This window comes from Protopterus annectens, chromosome 9.part0 (genome assembly GCF_019279795.1).
Source record: "Protopterus annectens isolate FY-2018-M chromosome 9.part0, PAN1.0, whole genome shotgun sequence".
NCBI classification, from domain to species: Eukaryota; Metazoa; Chordata; order Ceratodontiformes; family Protopteridae; genus Protopterus; species Protopterus annectens.
The window spans coordinates 577,444,285-577,462,133 of record NC_056743.1 but is presented as its reverse complement, the minus strand read 5'-3'; positions in this window follow the sequence as shown (position 1 = coordinate 577,462,133).

Sequence of the window (17,849 nt, the reverse complement as noted above, 5' to 3'; positions counted from 1 at the left end):
GAGACACTCGGGAGACACATAATGAAGGGATATTATCTCCCCATGAAAATCTGTCAGGGTGACAAAATGAGGGGTATTATCACCCCATGAAACTCCATGTCAGGGTGATGAATAATGGGGTTATCACTCCACAATGAGGACCACTCAGAGACACATAATGCGGGGGTATAATCCTCACCCCATGAAAGTCCAAGTCAGGGTGACACATAATGGGGGATATCACCACATGATGAGGTCCACTCAGAGACATGTAATGGGGTATTATCACCCCATGAAAGTCCATGTCTGGGTGACACATAATGGGGGCATTATCATCCCCCATGAAAGCCCATGTCAGGGTGACAACTAATGGGGGTGTTATCTTCCCATGATTAACTCCACACAAGAGACACATAATGAGGGGTATTATCATTCATGTCAGGGTGACACACAGTGGGGGGTATTATCATCACACCATGAAAGTCCATGTCAGGGTGACATGTAATCAGTGGGGTATTATCATCTCCCCATGAAAGTCCATGTCAGGGTCACACATAATGGGGGAATATTATCACCCCATGATGAGGTCCACTTGGGAGTCACGTAATGGGGGGTATTATCATCACCCCATGATGAGTTCCAATTTGGAGACATGTAATGCAGAAGTATTATCATCACACCATGAAAGTCCATGTCAGGGTGACACGTAATATGGGGGTATTATCATCCCCCCCGATGAGTTCCACTCGGGACACAATGGGGTGTGTTTTCATCCCCCCCATGAAAGTCCAGATCAGGGAGACACTTGATGGGGTTTTTCATTGCACTATGATGAGGTCCACTCGGGAGACACGTAAGGGGAGTATTATCAACCCATGAAAGTCCATGTCAGGTTGACACATAATGGGGCAGTATTATCATCATGCCATGAAGGTCCATGCCAGGGTGACACGTAATGGGGGGTATTATCACCCCATGAAAATCCATGTCTGGGTGACATAATGGGGGGTATTTTCATCACCCCATAAAGTCCATATCAGGGTGACATAATTGGGGGTTATCACCCCATGATGAGGGCCACTCAGGCAACATGTATTGAAGGGGTATTATCATCTCCCCAAGAAAGTCTATGTCAGGGTGACACAATGGGGGTATTATCACCCCATGAAAGTTCATGTCAGTGTGACATGTAATGGGGGCATTATCATCACCCCATCATGAGGTCCACTTGGGAGACATGTAATGCGAGGGGTATAATCCTCACCCCATGAAAGTACATGTCAGAGTGACATGTAATGGGGGTATTATCACCCCATGAATGTCAATGTCAGGGTGACTCATAATGGAGGATATCATCACATGATGAGATCCACTCAGGAGACATGTAATAGGGTATTATCATTACCCCAAGAAAGTCCATGTCTGGGTTAAACATGTTGGGGGCATTATCAACCCCCATGAAAGCCTATGTCAGGGTGACTTGTAATGGGGGGGTGATATCACCCCATGATGAGATCCACACAAGAGACACATAATGGAGGGTATTATCATCACCCCGTGAAAGTCCATATCAGTCTAACATGTAATGGGAGTTGATCACACCATGAAACCCCATGTCAGGGTGACGCATACTGGGTGGGGTATTATGATCTCCCCATGAAAATCCATGTCAGAGTGACAATCAGGGGATATCACCCCATGATGAGGTGCAATCGGGAGACACATAATGGGGGTATCATCCCATGAAAGTCCATGTCAGGGTGACAGATAATGGGGGTATTATCACTCATGAAAGTCCATGTTAGTGTGACACCTAATGGGGGTATTATCACCCCAAAAAAGTCCATGCCAGGCTGACACGTAATGGGGGCATTTTCATCATTGCTTGATGAGGTCCATGCGGGAGACATGTAATGGTGGTATTATCACACCATGAAAGTCCATGTCAGGGTGACATGTAATGGGGGGTATTACCCCATAATCAGGTCCACTTGAGAGACATGTTATGCAGGGGTATTATCATCACACCATGAAAGTCCATGTCATGGTGACACATAATGGGGTGGTATCATCATGCCATGAAAGTCCATGTCAGTGTGACACGTAATAATGAGGTATTATCATCACCCTATGAAAGTCCATGTCATAGTGACATGTAATGGGGTGGTATTATCACTCCATGAAAATCCATGTCAGGGTGATGCACAATGGGTATATTATCATCACCCCATGAAAGTCCATGTCAAGGTGACACAATGGGGGGTATTATCATCACCCCATTGAAAGTCCATATCAGGGTGGGGTGACGTAATGGGGCTATTATCACACCAGAAAAGTCTGTCAGGGTGACACATAATGGGGGTATTACCCCCATGATAAAATAATGGTAATGATAAAAGCAGCAAAGATTTCAATAGCAAATTCCCACCTTATCTCCAGCCTACTTTATGCCTCTCCAGTATATACCAACCTAAGGAAATGTGATCTAAACAAGCCAGAGACCTGCTACAACAAAATCGCCAAATTCGCCACAGGGGTATCCTACCGTAGTCACCACTGTCTCTCACTTGCTGAACTGGGCTGGCTTGAACTCCCTCACCTCCTTCAGTGGTATCAACTCTCACTCGCCCACAAACTAGTAAACCATCCACTAAATGTCCCATCCCTCCAGAATCTACTCCAACCCTATCGCACCACCAGACCACTAAGATCCAGCAAAAAAAATCACTTGCAGATCACTAAAGCCAATAACTCTGCTGGTGAAGCACTATTCTCTTAGCCATAGCCAAACTATGGAACTCACTCCCACCCACAATTACCTCCGTGCCATCATGCGCCAACTTCAAAACTTTATTAAAAGCACCTAAAAACATGCTGGCTATGCCCTTGCAACTCCCACTCTAATATCATCCACCCCATCCAACTACTACCTTTTTTCCACTAACTACCTTGATTATAGCAAGCTCAGATGCTCATAAGCCTAGTACTTATTATACAGCAGGAACTTCTCATTGTTACATTTGTTAATGCCTGTGATGTACTTCACAGATAAAGATTCTAGTTGTCTACTGATGTACTATGTTCTTCATCTGTAAATATGTTGTAAGTAATTTCTATGTTAAATAGTTAATCGCTATGTAATCCAGTGTAACTACTGTCTGTTTATTTTACTGTGGAGCTTTTCTCCCCGGGCATCCGCTAAAAATTGACCCACGTCCAGTCGGACACTCCCGGTCAACAAATTTAAATAAATAAAATAAATAAATAAATAAAAATGATGAGGTCCACATGGAAGACACATAATGGGGGTATTACCATGTCATGAAAGTTCATGTCAGATTGACATGTAATGGAGGAGTATTATCATCTCCCCTTAATGAGGTCCACTCAGGAGACATGTAATGGTGCATTATCATCACCCCATAAAAGTCCATGTCAGAGTGACACGTAATGGGGGGTATTATCATCATTCCATGATGAGGTCCACTCAGGAGACATGTAATGGGGGGTATTATCACCCCATGAAAGTCCATGAGAGGGTGGCACATAATGTGGGTATTACCCCATGAAAGTCCATGTCAGGGTGATGCAATGGGTGGATATTATTATCACCCTGTGATGAGATCCACTTGTGAGCACGTAATGGGGGGTATTACCCCATAACAGTCGGTCAGAGACACATAATGGGGATATTATCATCACCCCATGATGAGGTCCTCATGGAAGACACGTAATGTAAAGTACTAGAATCACTCCATGAAATTCCATGTCAGGGTGACATGTAATGAGAGTATTATCATCACCCCATGATGAGGTCCACTCAAGAAACATAATGGGGGGATATTATCCTCACCCCATGAAAGTCCATATCAGGTTGACACGTAATATCCCTCCTATCACCCCACGAAAGTCCATGTCAGAGAGACACAATGGGGGTACTATCACCCCATGAAAGTCCATGTCAGGGTGACACATAATGGGAGGGTATTATCATCACTCCAGGAAAGTCCATATCAGGGTGACACAATGGGAGAGTATTATCATTACCCCATGAAATTCAATGTCAAGGTGACAAGTAATGGGGGGATGTTATCTCCCTACAATGAGGTCCACTCAGGAGACAGATAATGGAGGGGAATTATCATCACACCATGAAAGTCCACATCAGGCTGACATGTAATAGGGTATTATCATCACCTCATAATGAGCTCCAATCTGAAGACATGTAATGGGGGGTATTGTCATCACCCCATGAAAGTGGATGTCAGTGTGACATATTGGTGGGTATTATCACCCCATTATGAGGTCCACTCAGGAGGCACGTAATGTGGGGGTATAATCACCCCATGAAAGTCCATGTCACTGTGACATGCAATGGGGGGTATCATCACCCCAGGAAGACACATAATGGAGGTATTATCATCACATGAAAGTGCTTGTCATGGAGACACATAATGGGAGGGATATCATCACCCCATGATGAGGTCCAGTAAGGACACACGTAATGGGGGGTATTATCACCTCATGATGAGGTCCACTAGGGAGACATATAATGGGGGAGTATTATCATCACCCCATGGAAGTCCACATCAGGGTAACACATATTGGGGAGGATATTATCAACCCATGATGAGGTCCACTTGGGAGACACCTAATTGGGGTATCATCACCCCATGAGGTCCACTCAGGAGACACAATGGAAGGGTATTATCTCATGAAAGTCCAAGTCAGGCTGACATGTAATGTGGTGTATTATTATCACCACATGAAAGTCCATGTCAGAGTGATGTAATGGGGGTATTATCACCCAATGAAAGTCCATGTTAGGATGACACAATGGGGGTTATTATCACCCCATGAAAGAGCATATCAGGGTGACACATAATTGGGGGATATTATCACCCAATGAGGAGGTCCTCTACGGAGACACTTAATGGGTGCTTATTATCATCACTCCATTAAAGTCCATGTCAGGGTGACACATAATGGGGGGGTATTATCACCATATAAAAGTCCATGTCAGGGTGACATAATTGGGTATTATCACTCATAAATGTCCATGTCAGGGTGACATGTAATGGAGGGTATTATGACCCCAAAAAAGTCTGTCAGTGTGACAAGTAATGGGGGTATTTTCATCACCCCATGATGAGGGCCACTTGGGAGACACGTAATGCTACATATCATCACCCCATGAAAGTCCATATCAGGGTGACACATAATGGGGTATTACCATCACTTTCATAAACCCATGAAAGTCCATGTCAGGTTGACACATAAAGGGGCGGTATTATCATCATGCCATGAAAGTCCATGTCAGGGTGACATGTAATAGGGGGGTATTGTCATCACCCCATGAAAGTGGATGTCAGTGTGACATATTGGTGGGTATTATCACTCCATTATGAGGTCCACTCAGGGGGCACGTAATGTGGGGGTATTATCACCCCATGAAAGTCCGTGTCAGTGTGACATGTAATGGGGGGTATCATCACCCCAGGAAGACGCATAATGGAGGTATTATCATCACATGAAAGTGCTTGTCATGGAGACACATAATGGGAGGGATATCATCACCCCATGATGAGGTCCACTAAGGACACACGTAATGGGGGGTATTATCATCACCTCATGATGAGGTCCACTAGGGAGACACATAATGAGGGATATTATCACCACATGAAAGTCCATGTCAGGTTGACACGTAAAGGGAAGGTATTATCATCATGCCATGAAAGTCCATGTCAGGGAGACATAATGGGGGTATTCATCACCCCATAAAGATGTCCACTCGGGAGATGTAATGAGGGGGTATCCCCCAATGATAAGGTCCACTTGGGAGACACGTAATGGGGCTATTGTCATCACCCCATGAAAGTCCATGTCAGGGTGACACGTAATGGGAGGTATTACCATCACCCCATGAAGGTCCATAACAGGGTGACACGTAATGGGGTATTACCATCACCCCATGAAAGTCCATGTCAGTGTGACTTGTAATGGGGGGGTCTTATCATCCCCCATGAAAGTCCATGTCAGGGTGACACAATGGTGGGATATTATCACCCCATAATGAGGTCCACTCGGGAGACATGTAATGAGGGGGTATTATCACCTTAGGAATGTCTGTGTTGAGGTGACACATAATGTGGGTATTATCACCCCATGATGAGGTCCACTCGAGAGACACATAATGGTTGCTTATCATAACCCCATGAAACTTCATGTCAGGTTGACATAAAGGTGGGGTTTTATCACCCTATGAAAGTCCATGTCAGAGTGACACAATAGGGGGTATTATCATCGACCCATGAAAGTCCATGTCAGGGTGACATGTAATGGGGGAGATATTATCATCACTCCATGAAAGTCCATGTCAGGGAGACACATAATGGGAGGGTATTATCATCACGCCATGAAAGTCCATGTCAGGGAGACGCATAATGGGAGGGTATAATCATCACACCATGAAAGTCCATGTCAGTGTGACAAATAATGGGGGTATTATCACCCCATGAAACTCCATTTCAGGGTTACACAATGTGGGGATATAACCCCATGATGCTCCATGTCAGGGTGACATAATGGGGGTATGATTATCACCCCATTAAAGTCCATGTCAGGGTGATACGTAATGGGGGTATTAACTCCACCCCATGAAAGTCAGTATCAAGGTGACAAGGTAATGGGGGTATTATCACCCCATAAAAATCCATGTCAGGGTGATATGTAATAGGGGGTATTATCACCCCATAATGAGGGCCACATGGGATACATGTAATGGGCTGTTATCCCCCCATGAAAGTCCATGTCAGGGTGACACAATGGGGGAATATTACTCCATGATGAGGTCCACACGGGAGACAATGAAGGGTATTATAATCAAACCATGAAGTTCCATGTCAGAGTGACAGGTAATGGGGGGTATTATCATCACCCCATGATGAGGTCCACTAGGGAGACACGTAATGGGTATTATCACCCCATGAAAGTCCATGTCAGGGTTACATGTAATGGGTGGGTATTATCATCAACCCATGAAAGTCCATGTCAGGGTGATACGTAATGTAGGGGGTATTATCACCACACCATGAAAGTCCATCTCAGAGTGAAACAATGGGGGGTATTATCACCCGATGAAAGTCTATGTCTGGGTGACACATAATGGGGGTTTTATTATCGCCCTTTGAGGTCCACATGGGAGATAAGTAATATGGGGGTTATCATCCCATGAAAGTCCATGTCAGGGTGACACAATGGGTGCATTATCACCCCATGAAAGTCCATTTCAGGGTTACATGTAATGGGGGTATTATCATCTCTCCATAATGAGATCCACTCAGGAGACATGTAATGGTGGTATTATCACCCCATGAAAGTCCATGTCAGGGTGATAAATAATGGAGTCATTATCTTCACCCATTGATGAGGTCCACTCAGGAGACATGTACGGCTGGAGTATTATCCTCACCCCATGAAAGTCCATGTCAGGGTGACACGTAATGGGAGTATTGTCATCACCCCATGAAAGTTCATCTCAGCGTGACACAACGGGGAGTATTATCATCACCCAATGAAAGTCTATGTCTGGGTGACACATAATGAGGGGATATTATCATCACATCATGGGGGTGTTATTTTCATCAATCCATGAAAGTCCATGTCAGTTTGACACATAATGGGGCTCTATCATCATGCCATGAAAATCCATGTCAGGTTGACACGTAATGGGGGTATTATCATCACCCCATGAAAGTCCATGTCTGGGTGACAGATAATGGGAGGTATTATCACCCCATGAAAGTCCATTTCAGTGTGAGATGTAATGCGGGGGGTATTATCATCACCCCATCAAAGTCTGTCAGGGTGACATATAATGGGGGTATTATCATCTCTCCATGATGAGGTCCACTAAGGAGACACATAATGGGGCTATCAGCCCATGAAAGTCCATTTCAGGGTGACACATAATGGGGGTATTTTCATCATCACCCCATAATGAGGTCCACTAGGGAGACATGTAATGAGGGTATTCTCACCCTATGAAAGTCCATGTCAGGATCACATGTAATGGGGGGTATTATCATCACTCGATGAAGGTCCATGTCAGGGTGACACGTAAATAGGTATATTATCACCCCATGAAAGTCCATGTCAAGGTGACATGTAATGGGGTATTATCATCACCCCATAATGAGGTCCACTCGAGAGACATATAATGAGAGGGCATTATCACCATAGGAAATTCTATGTCAAGGTGACAGGTAATGGGGGTATTACCATCACCCCATGATGAAGTCCATCCTGGAGGCACATAATGGGGCTATTACCCAATGAAGGTCCATGTCAGGGTAAGACATAATGGGGACTATTATCATTACCCCATGAAAATCCATGCCAGGTTGACACATAATGGGGGTATTATCACCCCATGAAAGACCATGTCTGGGTGAGAGATAATGGGAGGTATTATCACCCTATGAAAGTCCATTTCAGTGTGAGATGTAATGCAGGGGAATTATCACCACCCCATGATGAGGTCCACTAGGGAGACACATAATGGGTATTATCACCCCATGAAAGTCCATGTCAGGGTTACATGTAATGGGTGGGTATTATCATCATCCCATGAAAGTCTATGTCAGGGTGATACGTAATGTGGGGGGTATTATCACCACCCCATGAAAGTCCATCTCAGAGTGAAACAATAGGGGGGTATTATCACCCGATGAAAGTCTGTCTGGGTGACACATAATAGGGGTTTTGTCACCCTGTGAGATCCACATGGGAAATAAGTAATGTGGGGGTTATCACCCCATGAAAGTCCATGTCAGGGTGACACAATGGGTGTATTATCACCCCATGAAAGTCCATCTCAGGGTGACATGTAATGGGGGTATTATCATCACCCCATGAAAGTCCATTTCAGGATGACATGTAATGGGGGGGTATTATCATCTGTCCATAATGAGATCCACTCGGGAGACATGTAATAGGGGTATTATCACCCCATGAAAGTCCATGTCAGGGTGATAAATAATGGGGTCATTATCTTCACCCATTGATGAGGTCTACTCAGGATACATGTACTGCTGGAGTATTATCCTCACCTCATGAAAGTCCATGTCAGGGTGACACGTAATGGGAGTATTGTCTTCACCCCATGAAAGTACATCTCAGAGTGACACAACGGGGGGTATTATCATCACCCAATGAAAGTCTATGTCTGGGTGACACATAATGGGGGGATATTATCATCACATCCTGGGGGGGTTATTTTCATCAATCCATGAAAGTCCATGTCAGGTTGACACATAATGGGGCTCTATTATCATCACGCCATGAAAATCCATGTCAGGGTGACACATAATGGGGGGATATTATCATCACATCATGGGGGTTATTTTCATCAACCCATGAAAGTCCAAGTCAGGGTGACACATAATGTGGGTGTTATCACCCCATGAAAGTTCATGTCTGGGTGACAGATAATTGGGGGTATTCACCCCATCAAAGTCTGTCAGGGTGACACATAATGGGGGTATTATCATCTCTCCATGATGAGGTCCACTAAGGAGACACATAATGGGGCTATCAGCACATGAAAGTCCATGTCAGGGTGACACATAATGGGGGTATTTTCATCATCACCCCATGATGAGGTCCACTAGGGTGACATGTAATAAGGGTATTATCACCCGATGAAAGTCCATGTCAGGGTCACATGTAATGGGGGGTATTATCACTCGATGAAGGTCCATGTCAGGGTGACAAGTAAATAGTTGTATTATCACTCCATGAAAGTCCATGTCAAGGTGACATGTAATGGGGGTATTATCATCACCCCATAACTAGGTCCACTCGAGAGACCTATAATTGGAGGGCATTATCGCCACAGGAAATTCTATGTCAAGGTGACAGGTAATGGGGGGTATTACCGTCACCCCATGATGAGGTCCATCCTGGAGGCACATAATGGGGCTATTACCCAATGAAGGTCCATGTCAGGGTAAGACATAATGGGGGCTATTATCATTACCCCATGAAAATCCATGTCAGGTTGACATGTAATGGGGTATTATCATCACCCCATGAAAGTCCATGTCTGGGTGACAGATAATGGGAGGTATTATCACCCCATGAAAGTCCATTTCAGTGTGAGATGTAATGGGGGGAATTATCATCACCCCATGATGAGGTACCTCTTGGGCGACATGTAATGGGGGTATTGTCATCATTCCATTAAAGTCCATGTCAGGGTAACACATAATGGGGGTATTATAATCACCCCATGATGAGGTCCACTCTGGAGACACATAATGTGGGGTTATTTTCATCAACACATGAAGGTCCATATCAGGGTGACACATAATGGGGGGTCTTATTCTCATGCCATGAATGTCCATGTCTGGTTTACACAATGGGGGGGTATTATCATCACCCCATGAAAGTCCATATCAGGGAAACACGTAATGGGGAGTATTATCACTCCATGAAAGTCCAAGTGAGGGTGACACATAATGCAGGGGTATTATCACCCCATCAAAGTCCATGTCAGGGTGACATGTAATAGGGAGTATTATCACTCCAGGAAAGTCCATGTCAGGATGACACATAATGGGGATATTATCATCATGACATAAAAGTCCATGTCATGGTAACACATAATGGGGGGGGTATTAATATTACACCATGAAAGTGTATGTCAGGGTGAACCGTAATGGGTGGTATTATCATTACCTCATGAAGAGGTCCACTGGGGAGACAAGTAGCGAGAGAGTATTATCATCACCCAATGAAAGCCCATCTCACAATGAGGCATAATGGAAGTTATTATCATCACCCCATGATGAGGTCCACTCGAGAGAGACATCATTGGGGTATTGTCACCCCATGAAAGTCCACATCAGGCTGATTTAATGGGGGTATTATCATCACCGCATGATGAGCTCCACTTGGGAGACATGTAATGAGGGGTTTTATTATCACCCCATGAAAATCCACATTAGCGTGATACATAATGTGGGTATTATCATCACCCCATGAAACTTCATGTTAGGATGACACGTAATGGATAGTACTATCATCACCCCTTAAAAGTCCATGTCAGAGTGACATATAATGGGGGGTATTATAATCACCCCATGATGAGGTCCACTCTGGAGACACACAATGTGGGATTATTTTCATCAACCCATGAAGGGGGGTCTTATCACAACATGAAAATCCATGTCAGGGTAACATATAATCAGGGTATTATCACCACATAAAAGTCCATGTCATGGTGACACATAATGAGGAGTATTATCATCACCCCTTGAGAGTCCATGTCAGGGAGACACATAATGGGAGGTATTATCACCCTATGAAAGTCTATGTCAGGGTGACACATAATAGGGGTATTATCACTCCAGGAAATTCCATGTCAGGGTGACACGTGATGGGGGCAGTATTACCACCAACCCATGAAATTCCATGTCAGAGTGGGATGTAATGGGGTGGTATTATCAGCATGCAGTGAATGTCCATGTCAGGGTGACACAATGGGGGGATATTGTCCCTCCATTATGAGGTCCATCGGGAGACATGTAATGCGGAGGTATTATCACCCCATGATGAGGTCCACTCAGGAGACACGTAGTGGGGGGTTATCACCCATGAAAATCCATGTCTGGGTGACATATAATGGGCAGTATTATCACCCCATGATGAGGTCCATACCAGAGACATGTAATGGGGGTATTATCATCACCCTATGAAAGTTCATTGTCAAGGTAACATGTAATGTGGGGTATTATCACCCCATGATGAGGTTCACTCGGGAGACACGTAAAGTTGGTGGTGGTATCATCACCCCATGAAAGTCCATATCAGGGTGACACATAATGGGAGGGATATTCACCCCATGATATGGTCCATTTGGGAGGCACGTAATGACGGTATTATCATCACACCATGAAGGTCCATGTCAGGGTGACATGTAATGTGGGGTATTTTTCACGCCATGAAATTCCATGTCAGGTGACACATAATGGGGGAGTAGTATCATCACAACATGAAAGTCCATGTCAGGGTGACACGTAATGGGACATTATCATCACCTCATAAAAGTCCATGTCAGGGTGAGACATAATGGGGAGGTATTATCATCACTCCAGTAAAGTGCATGTCAGAATGACACATAATGGGGGTATTACCCCATGAAAGTACATGTCATGGTGACACGTAATGGGTGGTATTATCATCACCTCATGACGAGGTCCACATGGGAGACAGGTAGTGAGGGGGTATTATCACCACCCAATGAAAGCCCATGTCAGAGTGACATGTAATGTGGTTTATCATCACCCTATGATGAGCTCCACTTGGGGAGCATGTAATGAGGGGGGTATTATCTCCCCATGAAAGTCATATCAGGATGGCACATAATGGGGGGTATTACCCCATGAAAATCCATGTCAGGGTGACGTAATTGGGGTATTATCACCCCATAATGAGGTCCACACCGGAGACTAGTAATGGGGGGTATTATCATCACCCCATGAAAGTCCATTGTCAACATAACATGTAATGTGGGGTATTATCATCACCCAATGATGGGGTCCATTCGGGAGACACGTAATGGCGGTATTATCATCACCTCATGATGAGGTCCAATTGGAAGACATGTAATGGGGGGTTATTTTCATCAACCCATGAAGGTCCATGTCAGGGTGACACGTAATGTGGGTATTATCATGCCATTAAAGTCCATATCAGGGTAACATGTAATGGGGGCTATTATCAACACTCCATGAAAGGGCATGTCAGAGTGGCATGTAATGGGGGGATATTATCACCCCATGAAAGTCCATGTAAGGGAGACACATAATGGGTGGGAATTATCACCCCCATGAAAGGTCATGTCAGGGTGACATGTAATAAGGGTATTAGCTGTCCAGGAAAGTCCATATCAGGGTGACACGTAATGGGATGGTATTATCATCACCTCATGATTAGGTGCACATGGGAGACGTAGTGATGGGATATCATCATGACATGAAAGCCCATGTCAGGGTGGCAAGTAATGGGGGGGTACCATCATCACCCCATGATGAGGTCAACTCAGGAGACATAATAAGGGGGTATTATCACCCCATGATAGTTCACATTAGGGTGACATGTAATGGGAGGTATTATCATCACCCCATGATGAGCTTCACTCTGAAGACAAAATGGGGGGTATTATAATCACCCCATGAAAGGCCACGTCAGGGTGACATTTAATGGGGGGCATTATCACCCCATAATGAGGTCCACTCAGGACATGCATAATGGGTGTATTATCACCCCTTGAAAGGCCATGTCAGGGTGACACGTAATGAGGGGTATTGTCATTACCCTATGAAAGTCCATGCCATGGTGACACTTAATAGAGGGGTATTATCACCCCTGAAAGTCCATGTCAGGGTGAGACCATGGGTTTATATTATCATCACCTCATGGTGAGCTCCACTCAGGAGACGCGCAATGGGGGGTATTATCACCCCATGAAAGTCCATGTCAGAGTGACACATAATGGGGGGTGTTATCACTCATGAAAGTCCATGTTAAGGTGACACATAATGGGGGTATTACCCCAAAATGTCCATGTCAGGGTGACGCATAATGTGGCTATTTTCATCACTGCATGATGAGGTCCTCTCGGGAGGCACATAATGGGAGGTATTATCATCACACCATGAAAGTCCATGCCAGGGTGAAACGTAATGTGGTGGTATTATAACCCCAGATGAAGTTCACTTCGGAGACATGTAATTCGCAGGTATTATCACCCAATGAAAATCAATGTCAGGGTGACACGTAATGGGGGTATTATCACCCCATGATGCGGTCCACTCAGGAGACAAATAGGGGGTATTATGATCACCCCATCAAAGTCCATGTCAGGGAGACACAATGGGGGTATTATCACCCCACAATGAGGTCCTCTCTGGAGACATATAATGGGTAGTAATTTTCATCAACTCCTAAAAGATCATGTCAGGTTGACGGGTAATGGGGCAGTATTATCATCTTGCCATGAAAGTCCATGTCAGGGTGAAATGTAATGGGGGGTATTATCACTCCATGAAAGTCCATGTCATGGTAACATGTAATGGGAAGTATTATCATCACCCCATCAAAATCCATGTCAGGGTGACACATTATGGTGGGATATTTTCATCACCCATTGAAAGTCCATATCAGGGTGACACATAATTGGAGGTGATCATCACTCCATGAGGAGAGACACTCAGGAGACACGTAATGAAGGGATATTATCTCCCCATGAAAGTCTGTCTGGGTGACACAATGAGTGGTATTATCACCCCATGACACTCCATGTCAGGGTGAAGAGTAATGGGGGTGTTATCACTCTACAATGAGGACCACTCGGCAGACACATAATGCGGGGGTATAATTCTCACCCCATGAAAGTCCAAGTCAGGGTAACACAATGGGGGGATATCACCACATGATGAGGTCCACTCATGAGACATTTAATGGGGTATTATCACCCCATGAAATTCCATGTCTGGGTGACACGTAATGAGGGGCATTATCATCCCCCATGAAAGCCCATGTCAGGGTGACACGTAATGGGGGTGTTCTCCCCATGATGATTTCCACACAAGAGACATGTAATGAGGGGTATTATCATCCATGTCAGGGTGACACACAATGGGGGGGTATTATCCTCACACCATGAAAGTCCATGTCAGGGTGACATGTAATCGGTGGGGTATTATCATCTCCCCATGAAAGTCCATGTCAGGGTCACACATAATGGGGGAATATTATCATCACCCCATGATGAGGTCCACTCAGGAGACATGTAATGGGGGGTATTATCATCACCCCATGATGAGTTCCAGTTCGGAGACATGTAATGCAGAGGTATTATCATTACACCATGAAAGTTCATGTCAGGGTGACACGTAATGGGGGGTATTATCACCCTATGAAAGTCTGTCAGGGTGACACATAATAGGGGTATTATCACTCCAGGAAATTCCATGTCAGGGTGACACGTGATGGGGCAGTATTACCACCAACCCATGAAATTCCATGTCAGAGTGGGACGTAATGGGGTGGTATTATCAGCATGCAATGAAAGTCCATGTCAGGGTGACACAATGGGGGGATATTGTCCCTCCATTATGAGGTCCATCGGGAGACATGTAATGCGGAGGTATTATCACCCCATGATGAGGTCCACTCAGGAGACGCGTAGTGGGGGGTTATCACCCATGAAAATCCATGTCTGGGTGACATATAATGGGCAGTATTATCACCCCATGATGAGGTCCATACCAGAGACATGTAATGGGGGTATTATCATCACCCTATGAAAGTTCATTGTCAAGGTAACATGTAATGTGGGGTATTATCACCCCATGATGAGGTTCACTCGGGAGACACGTAAAGTTGGTGATATTATCATCACCCCATGAAAGTCCATATCAGGGTGACACATAATGGGAGGGATATTCACCCCATGATATGGTCCATTTGGGAGGCACGTAATGACGGTATTATCATCACACCATGAAGGTCCATTTCAGGGTGACATGTAATGTGGGGTATTTTTCACGCCATGAAATTTCATGTCAGGTGACACATAATGGGGGAGTAGTATCATCCCACCATGAAAGTCCATGTCAGGGTGACACGTAATGGGATATTATCATCACCTCATAAAAGTCCATGTCAGGGTGAGACATAATGGGGAGGTATTATCATCACTCCAGTAAAGTGCATGTCAGGATGACACATAATGTGGGTATTACCCCATGAAAGTACATGTCATGGTGACACGTAATGGGTGGTATTATCATCACCTCATGATGAGGTCCACATGGGAGACAGGTAGTGAGGGGGTATTATCACCACCCAATGAAAGCCCATGTCAGAGTGACGTAATGTGGTTTATCATCACCCTATGATGAGCTCCACTTGGGGAGCATGTAATGAGGGGGCATTATCTCCCCATGAAAGTCTATATCAGGATGGCACATAATGGGGGGTATTACCCCATGAAAATCCATGTCAGGGTGATGTAATTGGGGTATTATCACCCCATAATGAGGTCCACACCGGAGACTAGTAATGGGGGGTATTATCATCACCCCATGAAAGTCCATTGTCAACATAACATGTAATGTGGGGTATTATCATCACCCAATGATGGGGTCCATTCGGGAGACACGTAATGGTGGTATTATCATCACCTCATGATGAGGTCCAATTGGAAGACATGTAATGGGGTGTTATTTTCATCAACCCATGAAGGTCCATGTCAGGGTGACATGTAATGTGGGTATTATCACGCCATTAAAGTCCATATCAGGGTAACATGTAATGGGGGCTATTATCAACACTCCATGAAAGGGCATGTCAGAGTGGCATGTAATAAGGGTATTAGCTGTCCATGAAAGTCCATGTCAGGGAGACACATAATGGGTGGGAATTATCACCCCCATGAAAGGTCATGTCAGGGTGACATGTAATAAGGGTATTAGCTGTCCAGGAAAGTCCATATCAGGGTGACATGTAATGGGATGGTATTATCATCACCTCATGATTAGGTGCACATGGGAGACGTAGTGATGGGATATCATCATGACATGAAAGCCCATGTCAGGGTGGCAAGTAATGGGGGGGTACCATCATCACCCCATGATGAGGTCGACTCAGGAGACATAATAGGGGGGTATTATCACCCCATGATAGTTCACATTAGGGTGACATGTAATGGGAGGTATTATCATCACCCCATGATGAGCTTCACTCTGAAGACAAAATGGGGGGTATTATAATCACCCCATGAAAGGCCACATCAGGGTGACACTTAATGGGGGGCATTACCCCATAATGAGGTCCACTCAGGACATGCGTAATGGGTGTATTATCACACCTTGAAAGGCCATGTCAGGGTGACACGTAATGAGGGGTATTGTCGTTTCCCTATGAAAGTCCATGCCATGGTGACACTTAATAGAGGGGTATTATCACCCCTGAAAGTCCATGTCAGGGTGAGACAATGGGTTTATATTATCATCACCCCATGGTGAGCTCCACTCAGGAGACGTGCAATGGGGGGTATTATCACCCCATGAAAGTCCATGTCAGAGTGACACATAATGGGGGTGTTATCACTCATGAAAGTCCATGTCAAGGTGACACATAATGGGGGTATTACCCCAAAATGTCCATGTCAGGGTGACGCATAATGTAGCTATTTTCTTCACTGCATGATGAGGTCTTCTCGGGAGGCACATAATGGGAGGTATTCTCATCACACCATGAAAGTCCATGCCAGGGTGAAACGTAATGTGATGGTATTATAACCCCAGATGAAGTTCACTTCGGAGACATGTAATTCGCAGGTATTATCACCCAATGAAAATCAATGTCAGGGTGACACGTAATGGGGGTATTATCATCACCCCATGATGCGGTCCACTCAGGAGACAAATAGGGGGTATTATGATCACCCCATCAAAGTCCATGTCAGGGAGACACAATGGGGGTATTATCACCCCACGATGAGGTCCTCTCTGGAGACATATAATGGGTAGTAATTTTCATCAACTCCTAAAAGATCATGTCAGGTTGACAGGTAATGGGACAGTATTATCATCTTGCCATGAAAGTCCATGTCAGGGTGAAATGTAATGGGGGGTATTATCACTCCATGAAAGTCCATGTCATGGTAACATGTAATGGGAAGTATTATCATCACCCCATCAAAATCCATGTCAGGGTGACGCATTATGGTGGGATATTTTCATCACCCATTGAAAGTCCATATCAGGGTGACACATAATTGGAGGTGATCATCACTC